Consider the following 21,386-nt stretch of genomic DNA (forward strand, 5'->3'; position numbering starts at 1 on the left):
TTTTCAATTTGGTCGTATTCTGTAATGATATGATTGTAACGTTGGATTTTCATTGAAATACGTTTCATTTGATATTATATATAAATATAGTATGTATAATACTTTTATGGGATACATTATAATTTGAAGAGGAATTACGTTTTCCTTTTTCAAAAATTTGTATATTTTTTAATGTATAAAATATGTTACAATGATAAGGGTAAAACACAACTGAAAATAGATATATATGTAAAAAAATAGGTTTTATATTTCTTTAATAAATTATTGAACTACCTTCTGCTGTTAATTAATTTTGAAGTAACAAGTAATGTTAATATAACCGAATGTAAACTAAATGCAGTTTCCTAATTTATTGGCAGTAAAGATTTCCTCTTTACGAGTATGCACGGGAGGTTAGGAAGTGGTTATTAAATCGCTTTATTAGTCTTCGTTGGTTGCACTGCGGTCTATGGTATAGGAGACAGTTATTTTATACAGATGACTGAGATGATATAATTCTAAAGATGAAATCTTGAACGATTAGAAAAATTGCTTTTAAACGAAATTGTAGGAAGCATATGCGATTGACTTTTGGAAATGTGAATATTACGAAGACGATAGTGGTTATTTGTTAAACTCATACCAGAACACGAAAGAACCAACCAACTCGGTAGACGGAGACTGCTATCTGCGGTGGGATAGATTTGCCAAGATGAGGCTTCACAGAAATGAGGCTTCTTAGGTTATGAGACTCAAGGCCACAAAATGATACCCATTGAAGATGGCAACTTATAGGCTCCATGGTGTAGGTCTTAATAGTTCCTTTTTGTATTATTTTGTGAATTAACAAGTTTGAACGTGTCTGAAGATTAAATGTTTGTTTATTTATTCACAAATACAGACAGAACGAGATGACGCAAACAAATATAATCTTAAATTAACAGACGCCTGTACCTCAGGCGGTGTCGGTGTGAAACGGGGGTTGGGGCTGGTGGTTTGGGGTTTGGGGGGTTCGTTATCAGTCCCGCGCACGCCCCCGTATCAGCCGCGATAAGGTTCGCAGGAGTGCTGTCCCCGACCACACTATTTCATAGGTGATTTTTAAATTTGACCTGGTTTTTAAGATATTTTCATGGAAGTACTTTAAGTCAATGAGTTATTTGGAATTTAGTGATTTATATATTTGTGAAACAAATTAAAATCTTTTTTTATACTGTTTTATTGTTATTTAATTATTTAAAAAAGCTTTCCAATACTTAGCAAAGTGGTGGCAAGATCCGCTCGTTAGTATTAAGGACATGTATATAGGGCATAGGCATAAAATTATATCACTTTCATAGACACCAACGCAGAGATGTCAAAACATGTTGGCACTTGCGTGGTGTATTTATTGTTGATTAAAATGTTTATTCTAAAGTAGAGTATAATAAATAATACAAGAAATCAATGTAACGTAACTTTTTAATGCGTGTCTGTGTGACTTAAAGATTTAATAGGCGTTCACCACGTTGTTACAGAGTTAATAATACCAAGATATGTAATAAGCCATCACTAGATTCTATATTAAATCGTGCTAGCCTAATTTTCATATACATATTTCGTTAGTGTGTACATATCAACTATCTAAGTTAAATCAGAAGGGGTTCACACAAGTGTTGACCAAACTCCCCTTAGTATTATAAATATTATACGTCGTTCGGAGAGTTTCTAGTAACTACTACATAAATAAATTCAGTCTCTATGTTAACTAAGCAAACAACATTTAAGAATCAAACATGATAGTTACAGAAGGAATTTACTTCTAAACGAGGGAAGGCAACACGCGATGTACTCAGTACAATTGAAACAAATCGTTTTCAGAGCAACAGGTAGGCTTTGTGCTTTCTTGAATAACTGCTCGATTTAATTGTAGGAGAATCATTAGATTAAGTTTAGATACAATTGTTACCACTTAACCTTACTTACCTGATGGCGTAGGAATGAAATGATTGAATGTTTATTATGAATTTAAAATCTTTTTGAAAAAACATCTTGTTTTTCCAAGGACGATTACGATAAGGAATCCAAAAAGGAAATGAAAGAAGTATATAGTTGGACAGTGCACCGTATTTGAAGGTGTTGTAAAAATAATTTAAAGTAAGTTCAAAGTGAACTTTGAATTTAATAATTTAGTTCTTTAAATTAATTCTATTTTGTTTGCTTTTTTTGAATTTTAACTTCACTTTTTGCACAAAAACTAAATAATAATATTAATAATAAACTAAAAATACATGCAATGGACGGCCTTATCGGGATCTCTTCCAGACAACCCTAAGAAAAAGAAAACAGAAAAGAAGAGTTGTGAAGAAGTGTAATAATACGAAACGTCTTTATAATACAAAAATAATTACCAAAACAAAGAAAATAAAGAAATGTAAAGATAATAAACATGATTATAAAATTTATAAAAGTGCGGACAGCGAAATCAAGTAACGCAGTGGAATACGACACTGACAGAAAGTGCTCAAATATACGAAATTTTGAAGGATTATTTTGTTCCTGTTAAAACCAAAACTAAAAATTTAACTTAAATCGTTACTATATATTCCTATATTCCTTGAACACCTGTTTTTAACTCGATCGCCATTTCGATATTCCTTCCACGAAACTCCATAAATGTTATTCAAATAACGAATATATTAAATACAGCTAGATGTAACTGACAAAAAGCTAAGAAGCATTTGTGCGGGGTATGACAAAATCTAAGGGTCCAGTGACGTTGTGATATCGGATGACGTATGGCGCGCGATAGTGCCCGCCCAGCGTGCATACACCTGAATAAGGTGGCATTCACTTAGGAATATGTTTTCATTTTAAATTTTCATAGACTAAACTATATGTTGTTTTATGTTATATAAGATCGGAGTTGTTGTATAAGTCGCTGTGTAAGAAGCATATTTGTAAAATAAAAAATAAAAAAAAACAAATTTGTAGGGTACTTATACGATGTAAAATTGTGTGCGAAACTTATTGTCAAGCATCATTTAAAAAAAGAACGTTGAGTCACGTCTTTGATTTGAAACCGACATAAAAATGGAGCAGTTGCTCAATGTATTGACATATTTATTCACATTAATTAATTACTTATAAAAAGGCACTTTATCGAAACAAATACTGACACTTACAGAGAACACACGACATACAAAAACATTTTTGTATTTTCCCCAAGTCACGGGTTTTAAATTTTTCTTATTACTACATATTACTCATTTCTACGAATAAACGCTTAGTTCTTATTAGGGAAAAATATTCTTCAGGAGGTTTTTGGCATTCGTTTGCAGTAGCCGCTATCAAACATATTGTCCCTTCGAAACAATTAAAAAACACTTTTTTGCCGCATACCTGGGCACCCTATCAAAAATTCAACAATGACGCGATAGCGCGCTGTAATATTTTAAAATCGATCTTTTTATGAATCGATAATTTGTTCGGCTCGTTTTGGTGCGACGTTTCGAGCCAATCGATTCTTATCTGAATGTCACAACGCTTTGTTTCGATTCGGGCCCAACATCGAGCATGTTTCTCTTGAAACGTATTTCTTGCTAACGTACGAAAAGATTTTATCTGATGCGGTTGCAAATTTGTTACTGCGTTCCTTCTAGGGTTGTCATTGCAATTTGACGTCTGAGTAGACGGAATATAGTTTATGTTACCGCGGTATATGTTGTCTATGGTGGGAAGAAGTTTGTGTGTCTGTGGTCGCATGCCAGACCAAGTCCTCAGGTGTGCTCGATGGGTAAAATTTGATACTTTCTTGTCAGTGAAAAAGGAATCTGTGATTTAAATTCGTTTTGCTAATTTGGTACTGTGAATGCTGTATTTATTAATTAACCCGAGTTTTTACTGTGCTGTTAAAGGAACAAAGTGTTGACATGGATATTAATTGCCAATAATTATATTTTATATCTAATTTATACAGACATATTTCTATGTTTATTTGCACACAAGAATATAATATGACAAGTGGCATGTGACGCAACAAAAGTTTAAAATAGTTTTGGGTTAAAAAGGTTTTCTTTCATAAGGTTTTAACGTCACAGAGTACCTATGTAATTAAATTATATTTCTCAGGTTAAATAAACCTTGGTTATTGTTATTGCTTTTAAAGTTTCCTGTTTGTAAGATATGCATAAGTGGGTGTGTTAATAAAATAAATCCTATCTGCTAGATAGAGATATCGCAAGGATATCGCATTATTTATATAAAGGTCGCTAACCAAAGGAGATTATCACGTTATTCCAATTCCCGTAACCAACGCGGTTGTAGGTATTGCGTTTATTTAGTTGTTTATTTTAATAGAAAAAAGGTTAAATGTGTGAAAATTGTCATCGGCTATTTTACTTGTAGTTTATTGCTTATTGTAAAGCAAAATTATTAACTTTTCTAAATCTAAAATCCGAATTTATTGACGTTTCATTATTATTACTTGTACTTTTACTTACGAGACGAGAGCAGATACTGATACGAGAGAACAATATTATGTTGAAGGCTTGTATTCCGCTTAGCTTAATCTTTTCATAAAATTTAGTGCATTTAAGTTAAAGTTAACCAAATAACAGTTTAACAACCGTAAAACAGCAATTTTTTAATCAATTCATTTTTATGAATCGACAGATGCGAAATTATAAACTTACGTTTATTAAGTTTTAAGGTTGTATCAGCGGCATCAGCTATTCGGAACATCTGTCTTAAATGAGTGAAACAGGAAAACAAATTATCTAGATCCATTACACCATCAATGGCCGGATATTGTAGGCTTATCGGGTGATCAAATTTGTGCTTCATTGATCACCCCTAGATACATTATTTTGTGCGATCCCACAATAGAAACTTCAAGCTTATAAAGTTTATCAAAACAAAATGGCGGATATTTTGTTTATTTCATTAATTATTTTCAATATTTCTAAAGAGATATTTTAATAATAAAAAACTTTTGTTTGGATAATGAAGGTCAATTTTATATTGTTGAATTGTTTTTTTATAAAAACAAAAAAATATGAATGTAATTACTGTCAGAAACTAGTAGAGAATTGTCTTATAATTAAAAAAAATTAAGTTGTCAAATACAATATTAAATTAGGAATTTACAATATTAAGATATTAATAATAATAGTACATAGTAATAATATTAAATATTAATAAAAGGTTTTCGTAAATTTCAATATTTTGTATACCTACTACCAAATCGGTCCTCCTACATACTGATACCTCCAGTACTTCGTAAGATAATCAGTCTTAGATGCTTTGAGGAATATGCAACAGTCCATTCATACTTCTCATCTTATCAGGCGCAAAAAAAATCAAATTCAAACTTAGAAGCGGAAAGCCCGGAGCCACTAACTCCACTTAAAGTCTGTTTAACGTATTAACCTCGTTTAGCTGCGGTGACTTATCGCTCCACAATTTATCCAGTACTTCGGGAGCTGACGTAAAAAAGTTTAATAAACTCATCCCGCCCCGAGACATACGCAAATTGTTACCTTTGATAAGCTTCATTTAATCTTAAATATAAATGCGAATGCTAGCTTGTTTTCAAGTGTCATACAATTTAGTCAAAAGATGGAAGTATAAAAATGAAATCATCGAGAGTCTTATGTCTTGATGATTAACAATATTTTGTAGATATCGTGTATGTCTTCTGTCAAGATTTACAAGCTATACATGCAGAAGGTGAAATAGATGATATAGACGTTCTCATACAAATTGTTAAATTGTCAAATTCAGAAATGTAACCTCCTATTAATAGCAATACGAAAAGTTATTTTATTTTTTCAAGTAATGCGATGATGCCCAAGAGTCTAAAACCATTGATAAACCCATTCATCTAGGCTATTGCATTGCGGAGAGCAGAAACATACTTTGAAAACCTTAACCAACGATTAAAGTTTAAACAGAAAAGATTAATGCGGCCCGATATATCATCCGCGACGGACGAGTGCGAAGTTTGACGATAAACTTTTTACTTTTTAAAGACTCAAATTGCCACAGTTAGGTATATCGCGTTGAAAAATTGTGTACCAAGGGTCGCCCCTGGGGCCGCGAGATAAAAACTCGACGGAATAAAAATCTGGCGTATTTGTAAAGACTTGATATTTGTCAGCTTGATGCGGGAACTTTGGTAATTGTTCGTTGATTCTGTGTGATATTTGTGTAGCAGGTAGATACATTGTCTTATTAGATTTACAATGGTTTACTATACTTTATAAAATATATTTTGTATAGGATAATTTAAAAAAATTAAAATATACTGAAAATTTAAGTCTTCGTTTCTAGGCTTGTTTTGCCTAACATAATTGCGAATGAAATAAATTACTTTATTATTTAAAATTTTAAAGCCTTAATACCATCATAAATTAAAACACTAATTACATAAATTCAAATATGTTATATATTACCTAATTGAAATACAATGAATTTAAGAAAACTACGATTTCACAATGTGAGCGGGCAAAAATGTCATTTTCAGAACAAATATCGATGATAGAAACGCATCAAACGCATTTAAATACATCTTTACCATTTTCGTTAAAATATAAACATGTTTAATTAAGAACATTTTGAAAAAGATAAATGTCTTTTGTACCTCGAAGAAATCTTAAGTAAAACATAAATTACAAAGGTCTAATTAGCATGTAGTTAAACCCTTTCCGATATTTAAATATGTAAAGTCAGCTACTTTGCGACAATAAATCGATGTCGTCATTAGTGCGGACAGATTTGTCCAATGAGTGGGAATCTTTATCTAATTTATGAGGCTCTATGAAATAATATTGATTATAATGTCCCTATCATTCAAAATTATCTATATTATATTCAAGAGAGGTTCTTATTTATTTAATTAATAACACATAGTAGAGTAGAGTTTCAACTATTTTAAATTGCTTTAAAAGTAATATAGTTCATGATTTTATTCAGATTGAGGAATATTGTTGCAATTGTATTTGTTAAAATTTACTTAAATTAGTTGTATGAGTTTTAGTTCCCTTTTGCTTAAACTGCTTTCAATTCAACCTAGAGATGACGAAAATATTTATGATCCAAAAATACTGGAAATAAGACACAATTACATCTTCTAAGCTACGCAAAAAATACAATTTTTTATATCATGCAATAATAAATATCAATATATTTCACGACTTCCTTAATTCATCACACACGCCATTACTTACACATTAGGCGAATCGTAGAACTTACCTGTAAGAAAAATTACATTTTAATACAACATACGGCAGAGCATAAATCATATTTTCTTTTTGACATAAAACAGGCATAGAACTGGAAATATATATTAAGTAATTTATTATGTGTGGTTTCGATGTATTCTGTATTCTATTGATTTTCGAGAGAAAATTTTGTTTTAAATTTAACAAGGTAATATGGCATAGATTATATAACATCTTAGAGTGAAAAATCCGAGGTGGAAATGTGTTTGCACATCGCCTGCCCCCGAAAGTTGCAGGGGTATGTGGAATTCGAACCACACCACAATCTTAACATATTTTACGCTCAAATATCTCCGGTTGAGTACACACTACATAGAAGGTACGAGTTGTGCATATCTTCTCCTATTTACTCCTCGTCTTACCCTAGAATTCATCCTAAAGCTGTCTATTTACTACTTATAGATACCACTGCATTCCACATTTTTAGACAACAAATGTTCTTTCTCAACACATAACGAATCAAGAGATAGATAGAACCTAAATAGGCATTAAAAGCAATATTTAGCCCATTTGTAACTTTGAATATGCTTTCCTTTAAACGGTAAATATCTATCTATCAATCTATTGTATACAAAATAGTTCCACGTGGCACTCATACAGGAAATAATTCACCAAAGAGCTATGAAGTGCACACGCGTCACGGCTTGACATCTTCCGGCCAATGATTTTTATAGATTATTTATTTTACATAAAATAAATGTATATTTATTTCAATTCTGGCTCAGAATATTTTTTTTTAAATTATAAATAGTGTATAGTTGTGTATTGGAAATAAGGAAACCTAATAAATTAATATATTACAATTTATTTGTGTACCAGATCATGAGATCTTTTTAAAACAAATTGTTGATTATGGAGTCTAAAATATGCAGCTTACGCGGAAAGAAACATCCATTGCCACTGGTTCAAACGCTACGCGTGTGTTTGTACTCAGAGTCGAATGTCAAACGCTTAATACAATGCTGACATTGCTTATTATGGTGGTCTGGAATTTATTAAAGCTCATTAATTACCCATATCAGTTGCTCCAAAATATTGTAAATCTAATAAGACAGATTTATAACAATGCGATTACAATCGAATACTTATGTATCGAATTCATTAAATTTTATCGATTGTCATTAAATCACGCGCTGCTTATAAACGACTAACGGGAGTAGATTAACGATAATCGAATGAATTATAACGAATAAAACACACGTAAAATCGATTATTTAGATACGAAGTTATTCGGTAACGACTCGAAGAAGACACACATTTGTGTGTCCTCATTAAATTATTGATTGGAGATTTTATCGATTGGTATTAATTTTCATTACTATGTTTACACTAGCGCCAGCCCCGGTTGTACTTTTAAGAAGCTTTTGTAAATAAATTGTAAGTAAAACCTTCTGCTATTTATAAATGTAAGTTGTAAACAGTTTTAAACATCGTATATTAACTTTGCTCCGGAATTATGTATTAATTGTGTTATCGACGAGCTGAAAACCCTGACAAAACTCGAATCTTACAACATAAGTACAAATCAAAAATTGGATGAGAATAAAATATTCTAGATATTAAAGTTTTTTCTAAATGTTTTCTATATACAGACATCAAGGAAATACATTTGTGCTTTATGCATGTATTAATCAACACTGAATTAGAATAGATAACAATCTAAATATTAATAAATAAATAAAAAGTCAAAAGCGTAAGACGGTAACTTGATATCCACAAAAAACGAATATTATACAAATTATACCAAAACTAGAAGTGAGATGTTATCTATAATATCATATTTTATCTGTAGAATTTATAATCTATGATATGGTCAGTTACCAAACGCGTTTAAAGGCGCCAAATTAATAATATTCAAAAAAGGTATCATTAGTGGTTCTCCGGTGATTTTCTAGTTTTTAGATTCATATCTTTAATAAATGCTATATTTAGACCATTTTAAATGTAACATGAATTGATAATTTTGTTTTTTAGTTTCTACAAAATAAGCTATTTATAATTTTGTTAATATGATTTCTAGAAGCAAGATGCAATGACGTAAATCATACTTTTTTGTATGTTTTGGCGCCATATTTGTTTCATGATCTTAATAGACAGGTTTTTATACATACATTTTTATCTTAAGGCTTTTTATTTTAACCTTCCCGTTTACATATAGAGTATATTAAATACATAACAAATATGCTTATTAGCGTTGGATGACGAGTATATAAAATAAAGATTATTGTATGCATAAAAAGAAATTCTAGCCATAATTACACATTATTACATAAATAAATCAATTATCTAATCATAGCGATTATAATAAATTACTGCATGCGTTATCTTTAAAATTTACAAGATATTATTTGTAATTAAAGGTGATAACGAATTTTATCTTTAAGATCAGACTTTTAATGTCAATAAGATAGAGTGATAAAATGTTGCAATCTATTTTAGTTAATATGTACACTGCTTTAGAGGAGATAGTTGTCTGAATGTTTGTCCTTTGCAGATAATTTACGATATCCTTAGAGATATTACAAATAAAATCTTTTTAAAGGTTTGTATTTTTTATGTAATTACATGTTTCTTCGGTACGATAAAAATATTGTATATAACGGTAATAGTTATACACACAGTAAGTTTTTTACTCAGTTAAATTTTAATTGAATAAATAATAAATTTTACTATTCAAGTTTTGTAACATGTAAACGTTAAATGAATTTAAAGTCCTTTCTCTTTAATTAACACGCAATATGTTTATTAGTCTATCACTAGTACCCGTAGTCTTGCTTGAAATACTAGCTAGACTACGAGTCTGTACTAAAAATCAAATTTTGTTTATTCATAATGGTATGTACACCTATGAAAAACAAAATTCCAACGAAGTATGAAACCAACGTGTACGAGATACAGAATGATAATACAAAGAACCAATTCAATTAAAATAATTTATTAATATTTCAGAAATTATCTTACCAGCTCCCGAATAGTCCCAGCAAGAGGTTTCCAATTTTCAAATAGAAAATCAAAAGAACTGATTCCTCATTCGTAAGTGAACGCAAACTGGCTGTTATCGTTCGAGCAGCGATAACATTTAATCAACCGCGATTTTTACGATTCCCTTATCAGTGGACACGGCGGATTACACGATACGATAACCATCAGTTACATTACACATTATTTACTTATCTAGTATTTCATGAACAAGTATTTGCAACTGGTTATGATAAGGTATACGAATTTCATAGAAGTGAATTGATATTGCAATTATTTCGATGGCCTTGCAATGCTTTGTAGATAATAAAATTACTTCTAATAACAAACTAATAAGAAAATTAATTTGTACAGCTCTTAAGTTTAACATAAAACTTATCTTAATAAATATTGTTATTCGCCTTTCTATTAGAATCTTAAGTCGTTTTAGAAATGGAATTCCGCTGTTGGCCTTAAGGGCCTTTACCATAGCTCGGGCTGTTTTGGGAAGTGTTGTCTCCTAGGTTGTCAATAGGACCTCGTCTTGTCGCGGGGCGGTGAATCAATTATTGGCAAGAGGGAATCTCACTGGAGTGAGGCAAGTACGAAATAAAAACTGTTAAGTTCGTACCACATTGTCTTAAGTATTACGCTTTCTCTAGTAAATTCCACATCTCATGTGATATTCACGTACACATATCTTTTAGCGAAATTCTAATGACAGGCAGTCGCCATGTTTATTTCACAGATGAATGTCAAATAATAAGTCAAAAACAAAGTCTTCTAAATTTGAAACTATAGTGTATTGAAATTGGAATATCTTTGGAAGTGATTTCAAACTGTTTTCCAAAAATTTCAATTTAGAATTCGAACGCAATGAAGAGGAAACTCCGCCAAACAAAACATCAAGTAAAAATATTTATGGTATTTTCAAAGACAAGCGGTAAGAAAAAATATTGAGTGGACAAACATAATGTGAGCCACCGATTTCATTTGCAGTGGACAGGTGACGCGGTGACACGACAGAACCGATAATATTGTATTTCTCAATATTTTTTTCTTGGCTCAAAACATTTAATCTTGACTTTTAATTCATTTATCTTAATTTTATTGCATTCATTACTCATATTTGTTCATAAGAACCAAAATTAAAATAAGAACCAATCGTTTTTGAAGGTCTTTTGCTGTATGTAATCAAAATATCATAGTTTATCATATAATGTGACATATTGTATATTTCTTATTTTATATATTTATCTCTTATATTTTTCTCTTTTAATTTATCTTATGTTTTTGAGATTCCTTATCTAATAATACAAGGAAATTAGTAATTTATATTAGTCTTTAAGCTACTGCTACTGAAAATTATAATTTATCACACTTGTGTGACATTTTGCCAATAATCAGGGCGATCGTTAACTTGGCCCATGGGACTAAATTGAAATTGTTTTTTTACCAATATCAATCATCGCAAAAGCAATTTTTATTCCCTGTCGCAACAATTTAAAGCATTTCAGTAAGTTTTGACAGTTCTATCACATTACGTGCACTCTCTAACTTTCATAATGCGAAGAGCTTAGAGTGAGTGAATGAGTAAGTTAACGAGAGCCAATGAACGGTGAGCCGTTCAAGTGCTATTCGCTGATATGTCTCTGTTGAATATTGACATCGACCATTAATTTCTTGGGATTTTATAAGAAGTAAGATTTTTATACAATTGTTTGACAAATTTTAAGTAAAACACTCAGGTGTTAGGTGTTAATAGATTTACAGGTATAAATATTAAATTGATCTATTTGATCAAAGTTATTAATTAAATCTGTAAATTAATTAAAGTGTAGAATTTTTAATTTTTATTTATTTGTAATTAAATAGTTAATTAGTGGCTTCAACTGACTAAAATAATATGAACATCGATGATAGGGCTGTCTACTCGATGGACTTTCATTTCCGTGCACACGTTACTCGATAACAAAGAACTTGACATATTTAGAACAAGCCTGAAATCGAGCTGGCAACCGACACACGTCAATGTTGCCACACTGGGATTTTAATTTTCGAATCCATCCCGCGTTTGACGCGTCACTTCCCCCGTTTTTGATGCAAACGTCAAAGCCGGATTGCTTCCGAAGATTTTTTTAACTAAAGTTAGCGATGAGTGACACGCGACGTGTACCGAAATGACTTTTCGAACTAAAATTGAAGCTTGATTGATTCCTATATCGTATTCAAACACGCGCCAACTTTCAATACGTCCAATTCATCTTATTTTTTCCTAAACGGAAGAATTTGAATTCATTCAAGGTTGTTGAGTCATTCAATCTTAATATCTAAATTGTGTCATATTTGCTTTCTTCTGGCCTCAAACGGTTTATCAATTCGATGTTTTTTTTCATATAATAAGAATGAATATGTAGCATAAATAAATGCCAAAAATATTTGAACTTAAATTTTCTTTAAATAATTCTAAAATATGTTTTAAAAATTTTAAAAATAGAAGCGGATTTTTGAGTTGTACTCGCTATCGAGTGAGACCAGTGTCCGACACTATCTCTGTTCCACACGAGCGCGCGATACCCGCCTCCTCGATACACAGACTAGATTAAAATAAGAATACTTTGAGACCATCACTATTGTACTCGATGTTAGGCGTGTGCTCACTCAGCCTATAATTTTTGCATACAAAAATACACATTTAAGTTAAGAGAAATTATTTAAATGCTTCATTTCTCATTACAATATCATTTCATATTAGAAACTTGCGTATCTACTTTAAGAGCGAAATGCTCGTCGCCATCGGAAAGCCGACCTAATTGTAGTCTATAATGCTCTTTTAAATCACTCAAATATCATGAATTAAATAGTAATTTGTTTAATAATAGCAATACTTTATATATAATTAGAATGTACTATATATTTGAAATTCGTATACAGAGTGTATTATACATCCTTCCTTTCAACCCCTTCATACATTCAGGCATACTTAAGGTGTTAAACGGCATTTGTTTGATTAGATGTACCACTATGACTACTTTTTATTAAGTGGTTATAACATCTACTTACCCACGGGTAAGGTTTATAGGGGTTCTCTAATGTGTGGACTAGCGGTAGGTCAATTTTGTCATAACCATATTTCTGTCATAAATATTTTTTTATTATTATATACATAAAACAATATGGAACACAAAAAGGATATAGATCCTTACGTAGTTTAATAATAATAGTTTTTTAATAATGTAAACACAGTTTTTTGTCTGTACAGCCCTAGTTAGTACATGACTTTTCAGAACATTGTTCGGTGAAGTGTAAATACTCTTAAACGTGTTTAATTGTTTCATTATTAATTAAATTGTAATGTAATATTGCTGCGTAATAATTACATTACAGGTGACTTTTACTACTTACTTATTGAAGTATACATATTATAAACTAACTATCCATATTTAACGCTAAAAGCTTCTGGTGCGAAAAGTGCTTAATAATTAAAATTATTCCTAAAATACATGACATGTAAGCTATTACCAAGGGACTAAAATCTATTACAATCAAAACAAAGCAATTTAATCGAAATAGTATTTATAATCCAATATGGCGCCTGCAACGACGCAATTGTCACGGCCCGATGCGCGCCCATTGCTCCTTTGCAATTGTCGTTTTTGTGTGCCCGACCACAGATACACCGACCTGTCATACCGACTCTTTGTTTTGGCGGGAAAAAGTGAGATAAAAAGTCTCCCGAGCAAATTGGGCATCGTTGTAAACAGAACTCGATAGCGAACAATAAACGTCCGATTTCTCGATTCGAAATTGTTGATTGTTTTGTGGCGCGGCTTGCTTTTACGTGTTTTAGATTTTTTATGAACAGCACATCACGAGATATAGTGTGGTTTGGTCTACGCGATTGTCACTACGAGTTTGTTTGATTTTTCCGATAAATACTGGATATCCTATCTAGTTGCTCCCCTCACTCACTATGAAATCAATTTCCTATAGTTTTTATAGTTTATGAATCGATGTATTTCTCCGTGTTTGTTATTTTGCCTAAAAGTACTTGGCATGTATTTTATTATATGGCCTTGTATTTTATTGTTCTAAAGAATCTAGTGTGCCGAGCGATGGCAAGCTTTTGTAGATAAATATAACATTCTTTAAATGTGGTCTAGCGACAGAGGTCGCTTAAAACTAATTTGAAAATTCGAAACAAAGTTTGGCTGCGGATGATAAGCACATGTTACTTTACAATTTTGACATTTTGCTTCAATGCGTCAAGTGAGATGTGTACGTACAGATTTGTTTATGTATAGGTACGAGATAATAATTTAGTCGCTATTCTGCTGCAGCTTACATTGTTCTCAGTCTATAAGTTAGGATATTTATATAGGTCGTCGTTGCATCCTTAATAGGTATATCTGGACAACGTGCGGACCGTTATCTCAGAGAAAAGGGGGTAAGGCTCGTAGTGGGGGGAGGAGATATGAATCACAGGGAGTAATGGCTACAATATCACGTAGTGCACTTTGTCAACTGGTTGTAGCTGTAGTCGCATAGATAATAGGGCGATTGTAGTTTGAAGATAGTTTGGGATCCATTCGCTGGCTTCTTACGCAGAATTAATGTAGTTAGTGCAAGCAACGTGAGAGTCAAATTCGCCTTGCATTTACAAATCGGACTGAAATAAATCTGGATATTAATTCGAGGTTATGTAAACCGTTGATATTTTTATAAAGATTTGTATGAGCATTTGGAAAAAAATAACATATTTTACTTCTACACAGATATTGTGTAAAGCATAAAAAAATTAACTTTTGTAAAAGATTGACGCATAGTTTGTAATAATCAATCCAGACTATACTTAGGTAGTAATGTCATTAATCACAAACATTAGTTAGCCATAGAGTATAAAAAACAAATGCCATTTTGAATGTCAAACATAGACATACGAATGCAAACGCGGTATCCGTTACAGAATAATTTCCAAGCACAAATCGATAACCTCAAGACCCTCAAATGCAATCCGAGGATGGCTCCTCGAAACAGCTAAACGCGATTAGGCGCGCGCGCGTCCTCGACCACGAGATGGCACTTGGGCTGATGGTATCGGCAATTTGCTCTTTCCACGCCACGACTGCCTTTCACGAGGTGTTGATATGGGAAATCTGCTGAATTAACACTTTTGCTATGCCTGAAGATCACTTGATCATTTGCATTAAGTGTTTCGTTTCGCGTTTAGATTCTTATTAAGGGTTTATTATGTTTAGGTCATGGCAAAACTATAACGATACGGTGAAATTCTTGTAATTAAAACTTATTATAGTTAATATTTAACACAGGGTATGATTCAGAGTCGAATACTACAAGTGATGCAACGATTTTGTTTTCGCCGAATATATTTCCCGCAGTTGAAAGAACCGCTCCAAATATTACATAATAAAGAATTCTACTGTCGTCTCAGAAAGATTATTTTTAGTGACCGGTGAAATATATAAATAGAAAAATGAAATCACCTGAGAAGTTACAAATCTTAATATATATGAATCACCTGTCAGGATGTTTGTCCGCGATGGACTCCTAAACTACTTAACCGATATTAAAGTAAATTGGCACACCGTGAGCAGTCCGATCCAACTTAAGAGATAGGATAGCTTACATCTTTGATTATAGTCGCAATTTTATTTTATTGCAAATATTTGTTTATTATATGATACAATTCTAACAGATGGCGCTGTGTTAAAAGTACCTACGTTTCACATAAGTTCTCCTACCGTTTCCCTTGAATAGTTTACTACTATGTAATATAATAAAAAACTTAAAAATTAGCTACAGCAACGCTTGGCCGAGTCTGCTAGTATGGTTTATAAATTAAAATTTGTCAATAGTTATTTTAAAAGACTTAATAAAAAAAACAGTGGCGCTAAAACCTTTTTAGGTATGAACCTGAGATTTCTGAATCTGTTTCATAATTATTTTCCAACCTAATTCGTGATCAGCCTCCTGTAGTTATTACTCATAGCTGGGGATCGAACCTACGAGCAATGTTTAAGGATGAGAGTAGTACGCGGAAGTAATAGTGAAAAAAGAATAGTGAGTATTAATGGTTGCTGGTTGAAGTATTCGTAATCCTTTATGTAGTAATTTAAGTGTGACGAAACAACAACAACACAACAACAACACAAAACGAAATTTGATAGTCGTAGTGAAAATTACCCTTGAATTGTGTTGTGGTTAAGATAAAAAGTATGTTCCTAATATACACTATTTCGTTGTTCTCGTTTAATAAAGGTGCTTCACAAAGCAATCCCCTATTGTCATTCAAAACCTTAAATATGTAACTAGCAGAGTGAACTAGCGTGAAAACTCCACATTTGTCTGCGAAGATTAATCAGTGTCTATTACGAATCGATAAGCATGCGCCTGAGCAGGATGGAGTCGTTAGTAAATGTTACATTCCCATGTTTAGTAGTGTTGATTAATTGCCCTCTATCTTTAGATATAATATATATCTGCGTTTTTCACTGATAGGTTGATGTTGGCAGTCATTGGTTTCATTTAATCGATAATCGAACTTTCAAAGAAACACAATATAAGTAACTGTCTAGAAGCTTTACGCAAAAACCCAATAACGTATTTCAATCCATATTTGACCATCTGGAATAGACATCTTATTCCAAATATTGATAAAAGTGTGCCAATAACCAATCGGCGGATTGTAAGAGCCATCTGTCGATATAAGCTATCCATGGTAGGTCGAATCGGTGTATATAGATAGACCTTTGTATGATAATGACAGTTCAACTGTGCCAATATCTTATCTTAAGATTTTGAATTTCGTGCAATTATAAGGAATATCTCAGATTTTATATCCGAAACATTTTAATTGCTATTAAATCGAAATCTCGGAATAGTGGGTTATGGGTTAGGCCGAACACTTTGTCTAAAAAATATATATACCCATGAGGAGATTTTAAAGTATTTATTTGTAGTGATATAGTATTATGGTATAGTTTCCCGGCGCAAAATTTAGCTGAGTGCAAACCCTATCAAAGATGATTTTTCGTTTCCGCCTTCATCTCAAAGCATTTAATTAATAACATTCGGTGTGAAGTGGGAACGGGTGGTTAAATGGTATCTTGGTATCGGTGGGCGTGGTTCGCACTCAGCCGCAGATTTATTGCTGATGCAATAATGTTTTAGTGTTATAGGTTGTTGTAGGTGAATGTTCGAGATTTGAAGTCAGAGGCAAGTCAAAATAAGATATTTCCGTGTTTTAGACGCTTTCTTATAGTCCATGTTATTACTTACTGTCGTTCTTTACTAAAACGGAAGACTTACCTGTAAAAAAAATACATTCAGTTATTTTGTATGTATGTAAATAAAGTTTTGATTGATTCAAAGTCATAAATACGAAATCAATATTAACGAGAAGTATAAAACTTAAAACAATTTTAACTAATGTCTGATAATTCCATATTTAGTATACATTTGATATTCATATTTATATTCTTTAATGTATAAAAAACAATTGCTTTACAAAAACCTATAAATTTATGCAACGAAGAAATATAATAAATAGAAAGTTTGCGACTAGAAACGGCAATGAATCAAAAACAATACAATGTGATTATCCTTTCGCATTCTGCTTTTGGCGTAGGGTAAAGGATGTAGGCGTAAGCGATTTATTAAATTTACTAGAAAACACGAATTAAAATTCTAATATTTTCACTTCAGTCATTAACTTAAAATAATAATAACTAATAAAATTGATAAATAGATAGTTAAAACAAATTTAATCGAATGTTTATAAATAACATGAATTTAATAACTCGATATTGCGAGTATTATTCATATTAATTCTCATTCCTTTCTTTAAATCTGTCACGTCAAAATCTTAGTAGCGGTACAAACTTTTAGGTCTAGGCTTCAGATTTCTATATGTGTATCATATTTAGTTGCTTTTTCAACACGCAAGTAGTGTTTAACAAATTCAAAGTCCTGCCGCATCAAATACGTCGTTACTTCCTCTTTGGTGGAAAAGATCAACATCCCGATCAATATATTGACATTTCATCATCTTGGTAATACATAACCAAATATGAAATATTGTTCTTTAACTAGATTTAATACTTTATAATAAGTACTGTGTTTGTTAATCATTTAATTACGTAATTCATCTGTCATAATCCTTTATTTTATAACGATTTGTTACAGATGTATACACGCTATCGCCCATAACTCAGTCCGACTCGAGTTCGACAAGAGGGAAGTGGCGGAAATGAAGAGCGGCCCGGTGGAGGCAGATAAATCGGCGCTAAACAAAGAACTGCCACTTCTTGTAACTTTATTAACTTGACAAATTGTCTTGTGACAGCTCGTCTGTAATCGCTTTATAGGCTTCTAATGTAAATAGCCTCGATAATAGACAGGATTGACATGTGAGACATACTTAAGATTCAACTGTAAATCTTACCCTTACATCTGAAAACGTCCAAGTACCACCCTTAACTACGTATAAAAATAAATAATAATCTGGTAATATTTTAATTAATAATTATTATACATACAGTTCAATATGAATATGTTTTATTATTCGATATTTAAATATTTAAAAAAACCCATTACATTTTAAAAGTCTATAATTACGTACTTTATACAACGTCAACTCCACTTATGTCATAAGGATTTTATAGTGAAATTTGTACAATTTGCCTAGACTATAGTTTATGGTATTTTACAATCTGTGGATGCGCCCGCTTTATATTTTTGGCGCCATAATCTCAATTTATTAGAGTACCTACATACCATTATTGAGTATTAAAACGCTCGATTAACGTAACAAATATAAAATTAAGAAGCATTTTTAAGAATATTTTTATTTGCGTGATTTTGATTGAAAAGCGGTTTATATATCTTGTTTTCAACTATAAACGGCGAGACCCCCCGTGGCCACAATCGTGTTTCGTACAGAATTCTCCAATATGTGCATACTTGACCTATCAGATCGTTATCTCGTAAGATAAATCATAAGAAATCTGATAGCTGCGCAGACAAATTCGATTATTAAGTGAATTTGTATTTTTTTACGAATCAAGAATTTAGGAGCTGGTTTTCATTTATTAATAAATAATTAGAAAAAAAGTCTCAAAGCATTTAAAACGAGCATAATGTAACTTATGTTATAATTAAACGGTTATCTTTAATTTAAATTTTTAAATGTCGGATTAACATTGATTCTACGCTGATTTTTATAATTCTTAAGTAAACTGTAGACGATACAAAAAAATCAGTAGATCCTCTTTAGACATATCTTTCATGTTTATTAAGAGACAAAACAAAGCTATTCTCTAGCAGGAAATTAGCAGAGCTTCCGCGAGGATTATTGCGAAATAAGATATTGTTTACGGATTCGTTTGTTCATTTCGTTTAAAGGGATTAAGTGAAGCGGTAACTTGATTTGGATTTTCAATTTTGGAAATGTTAACGGGTTAATCAATCATCAATAATACGTTTAGGTATTTACGTCTCGATAATAAGTTTTTATTTTGTGACATATATTAGTCGAAGGAATTAGTTTATTCAGGAATTTTATGTTTTCGTATTTATAAAAAAATTGCTTCGAAGTTCATTTGGTTTTAGCGGCTAATTGGAAAATGTCGTCAACAAATAGAGCATGAAGTGGACCATTAATTCTTGTTGATAAGTTTTTCATTGATTTCTAATCAGAAGAAATAATCGTATCGTAGAAATCGATCCCATGTTATACGCCATAGGCTACAAAGACACATTGACTTCGTTCAAATAACGATATCATTAGTGATATTTTCTGCTTATGACTACTGATAGAGCAAAGAATATTCTAAGGATATATAAACTCTTAGCAATATTTGTAAAAGAAAAATCATTAATACCAACATAAAGATCAAACCACAATTCAGATACAGAAGCGAGTATTTTCAATAAAAATGTATTCGTTCCCGTGTGACACACTGACAGACAATAGGAAATAGCGGCCGGATTCAATCACCGACCAGTATTCAATTTTTATCAGACATTTCTTACGCAAATGGGAATGACCTTTAGTTACGTACGATAACCTTTCTATACAAAAAAGGTATTCAAAAAATTATTAAGAGTATTTATAGCTGAGTCATAAAGGATGTATACCAGTTTTCTGTCATAAATCCACAGTTAAGGTATTTGACATTGATTAAGGTAGATAATATTCATTGTATAAATTTAATCTATGTGAAGCCTTTTAAGAGAATGAGAAAGAAAGAGAGTCCATGCTTTGTGTCAATTAAGTTGTAGGAGCTTGTTGTAATAGCTGATAGCATAACGGGTACATACCATTGTCCTACTGAAAAAAATGTATAAAAATAATGTAGTTCATAGATTTAAGTAGATAGTATAGTATTAAACATATATACTTTGTGTACGTTAAACCTTAAATAAACATTAAGTCTTGAGTTCAATCAACAATTATTTTTGAGTAAATGACGATATTAGTTTTATAGCTAATTTAGAACAGACTAATTCATAAAACATCTACAAAATTAAGAAAGTGATTTAGGTAGAGATAATATTAATTGTATATGATTTGTGTATTGAAGCCGTTTATCTACATTAAATATTTATTTATCCTTAATATAATAAATTTATATTCGTAATATATCAATGTTGATTGAAAATTTTAAATAACCCTAAGAAATATATAACATCATCCAAATATAAACATGCATAAGATTTTAATAAACAGATAAGCTGACCGCACGGAAGGCGACCGATTTTGAGATGTATGCTCACACCCAATATCCGACCGAAGATTGAAATATCTGACCCCCTCCCCCACCTTGCCTAAACCCGATAGGGAAATTCGCAAATGGGATAAGATTTATTGAATGTGTTCCATACTAACATTAAAGAAACTCATTTAGAACAGAATATAAGTTTAATAAACAAATTAGTGGTTTCAGAGTTTTGCTCTCACTTTAGGTAGGTTCACCAGCTGTGCCTCAATGGATTTCATATTTAACGCAATCGCTGTACGTAGTAAATAGCCTTAGACCCAAAAAGTCAAGTGTGTTAGGCACAGAAGGCTACTGCTTATCTGTTAAGAAAAATTATGACGAAACAGATTTAGTAATTTGAGGCCCAGACCTAAGAGGTTGTAGCGCTGTAATGGAATGTTAGGTA

General features: G+C 31.6%; 1 protein-coding gene across 3 annotated transcripts in view; it reads right to left on the reverse strand.

Annotated features, from left to right (window-relative positions):
- LOC110992295 (zinc finger protein ush) overlaps positions 1 to 21,386 on the reverse strand; it is a 145,903-nt gene that overhangs the window by 34,496 nt on the left and 90,021 nt on the right. The window contains exon 1 of one of the 3 annotated variants that reach the window (XM_045629885.1): positions 10,203 to 10,284. The exons of the other annotated variants lie outside the window; for them this stretch is intronic. The gene's annotated coding sequence lies outside the window, so the exon portion shown is untranslated. Of the gene's footprint in view, positions 1 to 10,202; positions 10,285 to 21,386 lie in introns of those variants that run through there. 3 annotated transcript variants of the gene reach the window in all.

The sequence above is a fragment of the Pieris rapae genome, chromosome 10, assembly GCF_905147795.1.
Source record: "Pieris rapae chromosome 10, ilPieRapa1.1, whole genome shotgun sequence".
Classification (NCBI taxonomy): domain Eukaryota; kingdom Metazoa; phylum Arthropoda; class Insecta; order Lepidoptera; family Pieridae; genus Pieris; species Pieris rapae.